Source organism: Meleagris gallopavo, chromosome 2 (assembly GCF_905368555.1).
Source record: "Meleagris gallopavo chromosome 2, MGAL_WU_HG_1.1, whole genome shotgun sequence".
NCBI classification, from domain to species: domain Eukaryota; kingdom Metazoa; phylum Chordata; class Aves; order Galliformes; family Phasianidae; genus Meleagris; species Meleagris gallopavo.
Genome location: NC_139405.1, coordinates 25,098,433 through 25,110,900, shown reverse-complemented (window position 1 = coordinate 25,110,900; position 12,468 = coordinate 25,098,433). Strand labels below are relative to the sequence as shown.

Here is a 12,468-nt window from a genome sequence, read left to right as displayed (position 1 = left end):
CAGTGCAAGCCCTGGCTTTATGTTTATTGTAATGAAATAAAATGGAAATGTAGTGCAGCATTTTTAATCACTTGAAATTATCATCCGTCTCCCTCACCGAAGTAGCACAACAGATAATTGATCTTCTGAATCAAAATAGCGCAACCCCCAGCAGCATGTTTGTGCTAATTCACGAGGGCTTTTTTAATGAATTTGGGAAGCTATCTATATACCTACACAAAGGTCTTATTTTACTATTAACTACGGTAATTTTATGCTGGAACCCTAATATTAGAGTGCAATTTAGTTGAAACTGTTGAACTTTTGAACTGTTAAGAATACAAATAAAGCAATAATAATGAAGAAACCAAACACTCAACAGCAGCAGCAAACTAATAATCAGCAACACTTTTACGTCAAGTAAGCTACCAGGGAATTAATAATTCCTCCTCTCTCACAGTAACACAGCTGGTATTTCAAGACGTTTCCACTCTGTGGAAATATATTCTAGCCCTCAAACTGGGCGGGCATCTTGTCAGTGCAAAGACAAGTCCCATGGTGCCCCCAAACGCGTCCTGCCCCCCGGCACATCAAGGTGCGTGTCTCCAGCCCTGCTGAGAAGTGGACAAACAGCAAACATCTCCAGCGCGCTGCCCCTGACAGAAGGTTTCCCTTGCAGCTAGGTTTGGCGTGCTGGGCCTTGCAGCTACACCTGTATCAACAACAATGCAAGCGTCATTATCTTACCTTAATGAACTTAATCTTTAATTTCACAGCTTGGCCCTTGTGCTCAGGCTCCTAACAAAGGAGCTGAACTGTTTTAGTCCATATGACCACCCTTCCTCCAACAGCTGTGGAAACTTTAGCCATGACAAGGATTTTTGCCCCTTGTGAAACTGTCAAAAGCAATAAATATTTTTCTTTTTTTCCATCATTAGACTCTCCTAAGAATGCCTCCTCATTGTCCACTGTAATTCCCAGAGCTTGCTGGGCAGAAGCTTTATTGTCCACAATGAGTCCTGAAGTGTGAACAATACGGGGAACGCAGCAGCACTTTCTCGAGGGTGTAGCCGCCAGGAATGCGGCGCTTCCCCATAGACAGCTCCGCCAAAAGAGCACTTGTGTTTTTTAACACGGGCCTTTCAGAAGGATGCTCGAGTTGCGGCATTGTGGCCCACTGTAAATAGATGCACTCGCCAGAATGGAGCTTCGTCATCCCTAATTAGGGAAGTAACTCCGGAGAGACAGAATGTCACTTGCAAGACTGGACGCATTGTTGGGTTTGTGCGCGTCCCCACAATGTGAGGTAATTGGAGTTGTACCTTTTAGAAAGCTGCTAATTTCGCATAGGAAGTGCTAACAAGACCTTTGTGTGCCATGTTTTCCTTCTTCCTTTTTAAGGAAGTTACAGCGCTCGAGTACTGGGAATGGCTGGGCCAAGGCCCGGCGAAGGAGGCTGCGGTAATGAACCACTTCAGCCTGCGGTTAGAAAAAGGAGGCCTAATTTTCAGGCCTGAGAATACTAGGCCTGACAAAGGGTTCTGTTTAAGCTTATTATACAGGACATTCTTAGTGCCTACACAGCTTTCCTCGAAATGACCCTCTCCAAATAAGTGCATCAAGTTTGAGCAAATAGAAACATGCAACTTTCAAGGCTTAGGGTTATAGTTTTCTTTACAAAGCCATTTATATAATGTAAGCTTGCAATTAGCATGGAACAGAGCAACAAGATCTAGCTAGGAAAGTTCCTCGAACAAAGGACGGAAATTAGGGGAATAAGTAACAGTTAAATATCAGCTTCGGATAGCGAGCTGAAAAGGTCTTTCAAATAAACTGCAGATACAGAAAAATAAAATAATTTTGCCTCAAATCTTTCGCTCTGCAAGGTTTGGCTTTTAAATGGCTGACTGATTAATTCCACTAATTTTAAATTATCCTAATAGAATGGATCTGGGTTTAAAAAAAAAACTGAAAAGTCTTTCGGCTTTTAAGCCTGACAATATCATCTCAAAACGCCTGTAGGAATTACACATAAAAATTCAAACGGTAATGAAACAAATTACTACTTGTAGTATGAAAAGTCTGCAAAAGCTTTTTATAGACTTGAAATGCAGAAGTTATATAAACTACTCGGTGAAAAGAATTAGAAAATGACCTTTGCAGATCAGGGGCAAAAATGAACAGTCTTCAGGAAAAAAAAAAATCACTGTTAACAATGGCTTTTAATGCCATTTTGCTTCACTCATTTATCTAATAATCATGGCAAGGTTAGGGTAAACAATGAACAGTATGTTTTCACATATTCCACCTTTAGTGTCCTCCATATGAATTTCTAAAACACTTAAGAGAATAGATACATAAACCTGTGACCTTCGAATGAGCTTTTTGCTACTTTCAACATTTTGAATAAAAAAGGTCAGAAAATTGAACCACTTTTGCACAGTAATGAATTCCATTCTGTTGGGTAAACAAAGCTAAATTTTAAAACACAGACCTGACATCTCTATAGCTCAAGAAGCTTTCCTCTCTTTCTAGTGCGGGGGGTGGGAGCAGTGGGATGCAAGCACTCTGCCACTGCCTAAATAATTACAGCATCCACGAAAGGGAGGAGGAGGAGGAGACAAAAATATTTGGTTTCATTCAGCGAGCAGCCCTGATTTCGAACGCAAGTACAACACAAATGTCCAATTTTTAAGACTTCTCCCCCCCCACCCCCCCAGTGAACAATTGATCTGGTCTGCACAAAAAGAAGGCAGTGCTACCATTTTAGAGCCAGCTCTTACTGACAAGAGCTGCGAGGGCCTCCAAAAGTTACTTCAATTTCCGCCAGGCCTTTGTCCACGAGTTGTCCTGGCTGAAAGGCCCAGTTAGGTATTGTTGCAAAAAAGTCTGCACCCACATTTATTCCCCTCTAATTCATACTCTGCATTGTGAAGTTTTGCTATTCACGGGCTGATTGGACAACAGCCCGAAGAATGGCCCGAGTGATTAGTCTCCCAGCATGGGTCTGGATTGTGGGTATAAACCTTGAGCTGAAGCTGGAATTCACTGCTGCTTTCTGTTTCCTCTGTGCGCCTCCCGCTCTCCATATTTTCTGCGCCCGTTGCTGCAGGTAACACATTCCTTCATACCAGGAAACTGCGTCCATGTAATTAGCCTGCACAGTAGTGTGCGAGCCCTTGAAAGTCCAAGGGTTGTGCCCCTGGAAGCAATTTCACTTCGGCATTTACAGGGACTTGCAGGTTTTGGTTCAGGGAGGGATAATACAAAACCCCTGGTATTGTCATTAGGGGGTATTCATTCCGCCAGACAAAGGCACCTTCTCCAGTGTCCCCTCGGGGGCACAAAGGGGTGAGTCTGGACACAGATTTGTTTGTTTAGAAGCGGAGTTACGCTGGGCCCAACCCCTCGAAATCTCCAACCGCTGCCTCCAGCCCCATCCCTCCATCCATCCCTGCTCCCCCGCTCCCTGCACCTCACACGTACCGTACGTTGAAAAGTACGGCGGCTGCGCAAGTTGCTAAGTGTACAGATGTCACTCTGTGTTTTACATGTCAGTAACTTGAATTAATTTACATTTATTTTCCTATTGTTTTATATCATTTTATGACAATGCGCTGCATAATATAATTTAAATCTTTAATGTACAACTAATTCTCTACCATTAATTTGTCAACATGATTACTGGATGTGGCAGGAAAAGAAGCTGGATGACTTGAAATATGTACAAGGCATTCCCGTATCTTTAAAGGAGGTTTACATCTGAAATGACAAAGACTTGCAGAACTTTTTTTGGTCTGTCTGCGATTTTATGAAAACTACAATTTCGATGTAATTTCACAAACTGAATTACTCTAAATCTCAGCCTGAAATAAAATAAAACATCTAATATATTAATTAGCCCAGGGAGAGAGTCCCAACAGTATTGTAAGAAGCAACGTGATAGTATGATTCCTGAGAAACGCAGCCTTCATCGTGACAAATACTGGCTGATGGGAGTTTAAATTGTCTCCTTGCCAATATGATTTTATTTTGGGCAGAGCAGTAATCTTTTTAGCTACGTACTGGAATTGAAAAGCAGCTCGTAACAGGTTGTGAATTTTTTGACAGAAAATGGTGATTTGTTGAAACTGAAACTTGTCCTGAGAGCGGACAGCAGGAGCTACAGCAGGGAAGGTTTATCAGGGTAGGATTTCTGATTAAAAAATGAAGAGGGAGACGGGCTGCTCTGCCTCCTGGCCTTCCCAGCTGCCAGAGGCAGGAGGTCAGGGTGTTCTGCAGGGCTGTGGGAGAGCCAGGATCAATTAGCTCTGCAGCATTGCTGTGATGGGGAATTTAGAGCAAAGCACATGTCCATTTTCTGGGGAGGCTGTACCCCACGTCTCCTGCAGTGTTGGGGCAGCCCCTGCTTTTCTTCAGGTTCTTCCCCCATATTAAAAAAATGAATACAGATGCTTCCTTAAAAAAATATATAAACACATGAAAGTAGAGACCCTGACCTTGCGGCATCCACACTGGGTGATTTCCTTGTGCAACTTCTCATGCAGACTGGGGTCTCAACATCACAGCTCACCCTGGTGCTGGTTTGGACACAGGCATCATCCTCGAGTTTTACCTGCCCCATTCCCCGTGCTCTCCTTGCAGTCTCTGGGTATTTCTGCAGTCAGAATTCTGTGTCACAGTCCTTTGAGTTTATCCATATACTCACATCCATACTGCACAGAGCAACTGGCTCTTATAGGTGTGCCATGGACTGCAGGCTTCTCAAAATGGCAATCAAACTGAGGCTGTTCAGCAAGGTACCTGCAGCCACTGGGTCTGAATGGACAAAAGCTTATGCTCCTGCCAGTGCCAGTCCAGGATCAGGTACAGACCCGAGATGAAAATTCTGGCAAAGTAATGAAGACTCAAAGTGGATGGGAATACAGCAGTTAGTTTCTAGGGAACAATTTTCTAACAGACTGTTTCATCTCCTCACATTGTGTTTTTTAAAGATCCTTGCCTCTCCTCCTTACACCTCTCCTCTACCTTTTGGGCATCTTGCAGAGAAAGAAAAGCTGAAGGAGTCACCAGAACACTGGAAAAATCCAGTAATTTCTTCCCCCACTCCTCTCTATCCCCCCCCTAAAAAAGGCTTGATTAAAAATGAAAATAAAAAAAAAAAGATATTCTGTCAAAAAAAAGAAGTGTTTAGACAAAGCCTGTCTGCTTCAATTTCCCAGCTAAGTAAGCTCCCTTGCCCTGAGAGTGACAGTAGATTCCATAAATTAACTGAAAATCCCTCTTCTCAAGAGCCTAAGTTATCTCTTCTTTGCCTGCAGCTCTGATTTAGAATAGGCGCTCGTTTGTTTACTGTTTTAATTAATGCTCCTTTTCAGTGTGGAATAGGGGAGGGGAAATGAACTGACTTGATAAACAGGTGTAGCTGTTCTGTGTTATATTTGGGATCATTCAGGACTTGTAACAGATTAATCAGGCTTGACTGGACATGAACATCCTAGCAGAAAAGGTAGATCAACTCTGCTGGACGCCCAGTAGGTGAGTATTATTTTAACTGCTAGCCTGTGATAGGAGAGGCTTAGAAGGACAATCATCAGTGGAGAATCTCTCTCTGTTTTCACCCAAGAAATCATTCTGATTCTTTCCCTGCCGCTCAGCAGATAAGGAGACCATAACAATATAAGCCACTTCCTGTGTCCCCTGTGCTTCTCCTTCTAACCTCTCTGCCTTGTATTCAAGGTGAAAGAAACAAATGATCCCATTATTTTTAAAACATTTAAGCATCACTCTGGGAAACATACTCTCCTAGGTTAACTATGGATGATTGGAGACTTTTTTTTCCTAAATGCAATAAAAGCATAGAAACAGTTTAAGTGCCAGATTATAACATGTACTGCTTTTGCACCCCTTGTAACACGTACCACAATCAGAACAGAAAGTGATCCAAAATCAACCTTTTCTCAAACACAGACCAAATTCTTTGTCTCATAGAGGAACACCAGTTGAGGTTCTTCATTATGAAGAATTAAGTTACGTTTAAGCATACCACAGCAGTAAGAGAACATTTGTCTCATGAGTATCAAGTCTAAGAACAGGCTGTGTCTCCTACTTTCCAAATAAAGTAACATTTAAAAATGTATTTATTTACTTCACAATTTGTCTTGGCTTATGTAATTAATATGTGTACAGAAAGCAATGTTGCATTAAAGATAAGTGAAAAGGAATCAGAGAGCACTCAATTACAATATTATTCAGCTGACCTCGCCAGGCAGAAGAAAGTGGAGATGTCACAAAGCAGGAAAACGCTTTGATTTTAACTGCATTACAGTAGATTACCTCGAGTTTATGGCTGTCAAATGAGACTCTGCTCACTTGCATCTCGTGCTACAGCCAGGCTGCAAACCAGTCTCAGTATCAGTGGAGAAGGCAGATGCTCACCCACCATCTTGGAAAGAGATACTGTGAATGAGAGCATTGCATGTGCTCCTTGCAGACTGGAAGTATGGTGCTGGGTCGGGACTTCTTTACACTGTGTGTTGTCAGGAAAATAGATTTTGGACTCAGAGAGATCCCTAATATTGCCCGCTCAGATCACAGGCAATTCTTTATTATGCAAGGTTTTCTGCTTTTATCTTTCCACCATGATTTTACCAGGCTGTCAGAAGGGAGATGATAAGACATGAGGAGAGAAGGAAGGATAGAACTCCAGCTGAAATGTTCTCAGCATTTTACTCAGTTCCACATGTTAGTGGCAATGCAAAGAGCTTTCATCTATTCAAGAAATCAGAGATAAATGTCCTTTCTACAGATAGCCCCAAATATCTCGCTACAACCATCAGCTCAGGCTCCGTGATGTCAGCTGTTAGCCTTGCAATACCTACCATGCCACAATAAATCATTTATCTTATCATGTTCATAGAGGGCTAAATGCTCCCCTACCAGGGTAAAAACAGCTTGACAAGGTCTGCAAAGAAAACATGTTGGAGTTACTGCTGCATTCTCCTCTCAGGAGATTTGCAGCCGCGTGCAGTGGGAGCCTGCAGACCTGGAAACAGCATGGAGGCTCGCAGCAGCATTTATTTTCATGCCTGCCTAAAGAAGGCTTGGCCAAACCGAGACCTAAGCATTTGCAGAGAAAATATAGCCCAGCAAATGGAATCTAGGGAAGCTATATGGAAAACTTACCTGGGAGGAACCTTGTTTTTCCAATGGAGATGCTGCCCCTTCTTGTCAACATGAGCATTCTTGATGTACTTGGTAAAACTGGTTTATACTTGTCCTATCTGTGTTGTCCTGCTGTGTGGCCTAATGCAACATCCTCACACCACTCCTTTGCCCACCCATGGCCTGCTGCTCCCAGCAGCTCCTCTGTTTGCAGGGTGCTGAAGTCAGCTCTAATTTCTAGCCAAGTAAACATTTCAGCTGTGTTATCTGTCCTTTCTGCCTTTTCCCTGAGTCTCCTTAATCATTTGAATGGGACCCAGCAAATTAATGATGCTGTCAGTAGTCAAACAGAAAACACAGACCTCTTACAAAACAACCACTTACATTATCATCCTCCTCAAAAACAAAACAAAACAAACAAAAAAACACAACACAAAAGCGACCCTCAAAACGCAGTCAATATTCTTGACGAAAAGACCAGTACCAACTGCTACAGCTCAGCCTGTGTTGAAGTGTGATGGAGGAGCAAGATACTATGGTGCATTTCTCCACTCCTTCCTCCTCTGTGGATGCCCAATGGGAAAACATGGACAAGCTTGTCCACGAATTGCTGTTGTTTAGGATCTTTTTCTTTCCCGAGCATCCTTTGGGAATACAGACTCAGTGGGACCATCCAGTCCATGATTATAAATTAAGCAAGGGCAACCACAATTCTGGTGTTTGGCTTTGAATCACAGCTGACATAAATTTGAAACAAATTACTTACTAATGAAGGATTGTAAAGGAATCTATGTTAATAGACAGCAGAAATGGAAATTTATTCCAACTTCTATGAATCTTTCAAAAATGAAAATGACAACTGCATTTTACCAATAACTTTGCAGTATGGGAAATAGTAATAGAGAAAATGAGAGAGATCTTCTAACCCAAGCCAGTCAAATATCTAGTATTTCTCCATCCTTATTTTTATGCAATCTTTTTTTCTGCTATATCTTTCTTTCCTCTTTTCTTCCTTTCTGTCCTATTTTTTTTTTTTTTTTTTTCTTTTTGGCCATGAAATACCCAGTATGTGAAAGAGGTTTATAGTGCTTACTAAACTGTAGACACATAGGTAGCACCTTTCCAGCCTTGGCTCAGGCCATCCCTGTGGGGATAAAGATCTGCACTGGCCTCCCAAAACTCCTCTGCTCCCCTGCCAATATCTTCCTGGCCAACCACGGAGCTGTGAAGCCCTCAACTGTGCACAAAGTTACACACAAAGCTTTCTCTTTTGGAGGAACACGCTTTAGTTAAAACGTTGGTTTCACTGAGAATGAGAACGACAGGCAGAGATGTGGAGTGTTGCAGCTTCTGCCAGGATCTGAATGCTTCCAGCCTTTCCGCTGGGAAGTTACTTCACTATTACTGCTTATTGTGAACTTATCTGATGTGACTGAGGTTTGGAAATTGCCCAAAAATGTACAGCACAGAGCAGCATCAGAAAAAACGAAAGAAAAGGAGGAAGGCAGAGGGGTGGAGGGAAGCGTCAGGGGAGTTTTGCAAAGCAAATAGAGCATTATCCTTTTGTGTGAGATGCCACGAAGACTTCTCCGCTGATTCCCAATCCTTTGCTTGGAGGACCAGTGCATACTAAGAGCCCACACTCCCTCCATTGCCTCACTGTTCTCAGCACAGATTTATTAAATTTTGAATTAACATGTGTGAAGGAGGTTGATTTTGTTTGTTCTGCTGCATAACTTACTTTTCTAAACACTTAGTAATAGCAGCAGTTAATCTATTGACCAATGGCTTAAGCAGCAGGTGGCTCTAAGAGCAATGGGCCCTCTCTGACAAGGCCACAGGAATTCCTAAGGCCTCTTTGTTACCTGGGCTGGAAGGGAGAAACCGTTTGTTTGGAAAATGTTTCTCCTCCCACAAAACATCTTCAGCATTAAAGGCCTTTTGTTACCAGGGGTCTGAAGAGGGGGATTATGAAGGATAGTCTGTCACACAAATTGTTTCTTCTAGACATATAATACGACCTGCATTAAAAGTTTACAAACTAATCTAATGAAATTATCATTCAAACGAAGCAGGACTCTGGATGTTAAATTGATGCCCAAACCTGCCGTGCAATGTCAGCATTGAAAATCTCAGGACAGCAATGCTCCTGCTGCTGCTATTTTATGGTAAAACTACGGTAGGTGTTTTTTTTTTTCTCTCCAAATCTCAGCAGTGTTCTGTTTGAAATAGGAACCCAGATAAGCTGTAGGAGCTCATTTTCTTAGGAAATCCAGGCACCAGCACATTAACAAATTAGTTCCCATGTGCTAATGAAACCAAAGTTATGCTTAGCTGTGTGTCATTGGGGTCTTTGCCTCTCCCATTTATAGGATGCAAATTAACATTGGAAAATAAAAGGAGAGATGTTTTCGTTATTTGGATTGGTTTAGCAGAGGTCAGTAGCAGCTGCAGAAACCAAAACGTGTTACCTCTAAGGCAACATGGTGCTGGCTAAGCTGAGGGCAGCATTTAACTGTGACTTTCCTAAGGGAGGATTTGATAACACAAAGTTGGGAGATGCTCCCTGCTCCAAAACATATGTGCTGTCCACGCATGCACAGAAAGGACAGCAGTAGTTTGGCTTGTGGTGAGGAAATGGAGCTGTTGGGTAGGGCTTGTTTTTTCAGCAAAGCTTTCTGTGTTATCTGAGTCAGAAGGAAACACCTCCGTCTGTATGTGAATGTATGTATGAATGGAAACATAAATATATATATACATGCTATATGTTTATATATATACATGCATATATAAATACACACACATGTGTACGTATGTTCTTTGACTCCTGCACTCTTACTACAGTTCCATAGGCTGTACATCACAAGCAGCAACTGCAAAAAGCTGTGCCATAGTAACACAAAAAATAGGAACAAGAGAAGTCAAATTACAAAGTATTCTCTATCCTGATCTCCATGTACTGGGGTTTCTTCATCTTATGAATTGTGTGTATCTATCTCTATGTTATGCATCCACATGACATATATATGCACTCAAATGCAAATACACACCATTTCTATTTTAGACCTTTTTGTTTTAGGGACCTTGAACTCGCTTGGGGGATGAGATCCAGAAGCACCACTAGGTGCTACTGTAATGCAACTAATTAATATTATTTTTACTACTAATAATAACAGCAGTGTTTACTTTTAGGACATTTGCACTCTTGCCAACACACGTTTTAAGTTCTTTAATTTTCTTGTTCTTTGCTGCACAAATGCTTAGAGGGATCCTAATTAACTGCTCAACAATGTCACAGTCTCATTCAGTTTTTGTCTCAAACTTATTTATTGGGCTTTGTTTATCAGTGGGAGAGTTCCTAGCACTGAGACTGCCAGGATTTACTCTAAGCCTCTTAGTCTGGTGTTTCCATGGCCCTGGCTCTCTGTGTAGGAGAAGCTCAGAAAACCATACTTACAGGTTTGGGTCCCCTTTATTTCGAGTAATCTAGAGCAGATGTTCTTTCTCTTCGGGGGGGATGGGAGAAAGCACCTGATTGCTAAATACACTGAGGAAAACACTGATTTTTGGCTAGGGCTGGTGAAGCACTAGAGGAGACATTTGTGTTTTTCCGAGACAACATAACTGGGTTTCAACATATTTTCAGGGCATTTCTCTGAACCAGTGAATTCCCACGAGTAACAACAAGAATGTCTTTGTCTGATTTGTTGGGTGGAAGGTTCCCCAGGGCCCACAGCCCAAGCAAGCCAGAAAATGCATGCAGGCATTTGCTCTGCCCTCCTGTCCCCAGTGCCCCTCTAGCACTCAGACCTCACACCTATTCTGCACCTACCTGGGAAGGGCTTGCTTCCAGCCTTCCTCCTGGGCTCAGTTACCAAGCCTTTGGTGTTTTCATTTTCATTTTTTAATTATTTTTCAGAACCATAATTTCTTCCTTTCTCTCTTTCTTTCCCTCTGCCTGTCTTCTTCCTTCCTTTCTCTCTCTCTTTTTCTCTTATTTTCTCATTTTTCTAACAGGTGAGCTCTCTTCTTGCTAACTGGCCACCTAATTAGTGCGGTGAGAATTAGCTGTATTCACTCTGGCTTTAGTTCTTGCAAAAGTGTCAGAGAATTGGCCCACTTTTCAAGGTGTGAAATTGGAGGCTGAATCCAGGTGTGGTCAGAGGCAAAGGGATTATTTTCCTCCCATGGGGTACAAACAAAGGCCTGCCCTAGGGATGGATGGGGTGGGGACAATGTTGCCTGCAGGAGGGCTGGCCACTCATCCTGACATTCGGCAGTCAGCACAGCATGGCACTAGGTTGTGTCATGGATTTCTCAGCATGAAGAGAGTTTTTTTATGGGTCAGAGTGAGGGACACTCTGACCTGGAGTGAAAAGGGAAAGTGTTGCATCCCTACAATTCTCAGGACTGTTCAAAGACCAGATAAACGGAACTTCAGAAAATATAACGATACACTCACCTGCTGCTACAGTCCCCTAAAGATCCACTGAAGGACCCCTGCACCCAGAGCCCCATTCTTCATGGGTGCCCCAAGTTTGCAGTTAGAGCTGGCGAGGCTGCACCTGGCATGCTACATCTGGTTGGATCCCACCAGACCCACCTGCAGGCAGTTTCCCAGCAACACTGTTGCAACACACAACTGTACTGAGTCAGTAAACAGAAACCTGCTTGGCCAAGAGTTCCTTCCAGCACTGTCTTTGTGCAAAGCTGACACTGGTTTGTGTGAGCACCACCCTGCTTCATCAAACACAGCTCAGCAAGTGCTACCCATCTCCCTTACCTGCATCGATCAATTGGTCAGTGACTGATCAGGTGCAGAGCCTCGGGCCAGAAACTCCTTCATTCTTCTCCCTGACTCCACAACATAGGGTGAATATGTAAGAGGTTTCTCCCTGTCAAATGAATACAGTTACTCATGTAACTCAGGAGGCCCTTTGAGAACCAACCAGTTCCTGTTGAGACAGTATTTTTCAGAGGAGGATTCTGCTGCTAGCATTTGGTATTGTAATGAACCTGAGGCTATGTCAGTGATGCAGACTTTTTTTTCAGACCGAGCCTGTTTTTTCAGTAGGGTAGAAACAGTCACGGAGAATCCTAATGGTAGGGCAGGTCCTGAGGGATCTGTCTCAGTACTACACAGGAGTTACTGTAAAGGAACAAATGAAGTGGCTGGTGACAGCAAACACCTTGTTACTCAAGATCTTTCATATGAGGTGTCTGATAATTTTGAGAAACAAAACCACAGCATGTGATTAGCTCTGGGATGCCCAGCACAAGAAAGATCCAAATCTTTCCTACTGTTTGAGTGGGCTCTATGGAGGC

General features: G+C 42.7%; 1 long non-coding RNA gene across 10 annotated transcripts in view; it reads right to left on the bottom strand.

Moving 5' to 3' along the window:
• LOC146544905 (uncharacterized) overlaps positions 1-11,767 on the bottom strand; it is a 48,709-nt gene extending 36,942 nt beyond the window's left edge. For all 10 annotated transcript variants that reach the window (XR_014881999.1, XR_014882001.1, XR_014882000.1 and 7 more), the window contains exon 1: positions 11,606-11,767. This is a non-coding gene — a long non-coding RNA (uncharacterized LOC146544905). The remainder of the gene's footprint in view (positions 1-11,605) is intronic.
• Between the last annotated feature and the right edge of the window lie 701 nt (positions 11,768-12,468).